Genomic DNA, 2,482 nt, shown 5'->3' on the forward strand with positions numbered 1-2,482 from the left:
CATGTACAATTCACAATCTGTACTTTTACACACTTTTGTAAATGACTTGTTTTTGACAATTGCAATCATACAAAGCGGTCCAGTACTGCAGACCTGTACAGTATAATGCTGGCGCATTTTCAAGCACCAACGACTCCTTTTCACACTATGCAGGCAAGCGTCTCCACACCTCTTTTCTCAACTCAACTTTATTTATAGAGCACTTTAACAACCACAGCTGCATACAAAGTGCTGTTGTGGTATACAGTTATATTCAAAAGTATTATTATTTAGAAATTGATTGTCCCCCACAGGTATTTTGTGTTAATTTGCAGTGCAGCCCATGTGAGGGTGGTCACCTTTTGTTATTACTTGTAAGAGTTGAGGAAAAGGAGGAAAATGTGGTATTCTAGAAAGTTGTAGTTACTAACGCCAACCAGCGGAGGGCAGCGTTGGCTAGTTTGTGTGCATGGCCTACGGGGAGCGCTTCGCATTCTACAGCGAAGAAGAACCACACGCAATGTGGAGAGAGCCGTGTGTGAACGCTGTACATTAAATGTATGATATTTTGTGTTTTGCAGGTAAGAGAAGGTTGCTAGAATGCCATATATTGATGGATGTTTATGTTTATTGATCGTTTTGTGTCTTATATTGGAGTGAATATTGTTTAGAATGATGTTAATTATCTCGAACGTGACTGGGTCGTTAAAATGGATGACAACGTGACCGTGTCATGGCGAGACAGCACGAGGTACGGTGTTGCTATTAAATGATGCTACTGCATTATTTACACTGTACATAAAGTAAAAACCAGACATAAAAACTACGAGAAAACAGTAAACATAAAACAATGCCAAGTTTCATGCTGAATGGAAAGCCAAAGAATAAAAATATGCCTTAAGATGAGTTTTAATGGACAGATGCCGAACGTTTAGCAAGAGGTCATGACATTCCAAAGAGAGGGACCAGCAACGGAAAAAGCTCAATCTGCTGTGAGCCTCGGCTTGATCCTCGGTACCTTCATCTGGTTCACTGATCTGAGGAAGCGGGCAGATATGTGGCGGTGGAGAAGCTAAGAGAGGTCAGGTGGGGTGAAAACATTTTGGGGGGTTAAAGCCAAAGAAGTTAACTTATAAAAATGTGCTGAATTATCCGGGGGCGGCACGGTAGTCGAGTGGTTAACACGTCCGCTTCCCAGTTCTGAGGTCTCCGGTTCGAGTCCAGGCTCGGACCTTCCTGGGTGGAGTTTGCATGTTCTCCCCGTGCCAGTGTGGGTCTTCTCCGGGTACTCCCGTCTCCTCCCACATTTCAAAGACATGCATGGCAGGTTAATTGGGCGCTCCGAATTGTCCCTAGGTGTGCGTGTGAGTGTGGATGGTTGTTTGTCTCTGTGTGCCCTGCGATTGGTTGGCAACCAGTCCAGGGTGTCCCCTGCCTACTGCCCAGAGCCAGCTGAGATAGGCGCCAGCAGCCCCCGCGACCCTTGTGAGGAATAAGCGGTCAAGAAAATGGATGGATGAATTATCCGGTCATTTTGAAATATTATAATTTTCATTTTAACAAAAATTCTAGACCTCTTATTGACTTGAAAACACAATTAGTTCCATATTGAGTTGGGGCTTTTTAGATAAAACTTGATTGGGTCTGGGGTTGTTGAGCTGCATCTGCCACAGGGTGCCTTGGAGCTGTGAAGGGTATAATGAAAGTTTGGTCTCAATTGCAGGTCATGGGTGCTTTAACAGTTTCAGTCATTCAGTGGGAACCACTCAGTCTCTGCGTTAATTAACTGATTTGGGGATTTTAAAATGTGACTAAAATGAGATTATGAATTTCATAGATAAACCGTATTGTAAATTTTGTAAATTTAAAATACATTGCATTTGGTTAGGTTTATGCTAATAGTGTGTCTCTGAGAATAATAAATACGAATTTATGACTTTGATGATATTCGTGATAGGTCCCTTCATAAAGTGTCTATTTCGCAGATTTGCTCCACCCTCTTTGATAACAAAAGAAAGCTGGCAAATGAAAACCGGTGCTCATTCCTGCAGAGCAACGTTGCCCCCTGGAGCCAACATTATTAAATGCATCTTAATAACTTCATCCAACTCAATTCATAGGACATGCTCAATGACCATGACTTGAAGCAAGCCACTGTTTATTTTCGTGAAAATGAAAGTCAAATGTACGTATGTAGTCAGTTAAAACAATAATATATATACATTAAATTGAATATTTGTCTTCATATGATTTCTTTTCGCCAGTTTATTCATCCCTTTGCTTCTTCAAAACACTATATTTATTTATGTATTTATTTATTTATTTATTTATTTATTTATTTTACCAGTGTAAAACATTCACAGTATATGAATAGCTATTAGAAGATTGTCAGATGATATGAAAGAACGTTGTTGTTGGTGGGTTTATTTATTATTTATTTTTCATTTTGTCTAACCACTAGATGGAGACACAAACTCATTATTGGTTATCATGGCCTTGAATA

This window comes from Festucalex cinctus, chromosome 2 (genome assembly GCF_051991245.1).
Source record: "Festucalex cinctus isolate MCC-2025b chromosome 2, RoL_Fcin_1.0, whole genome shotgun sequence".
Lineage (NCBI taxonomy): Eukaryota > Metazoa > Chordata > Actinopteri > Syngnathiformes > Syngnathidae > Festucalex > Festucalex cinctus.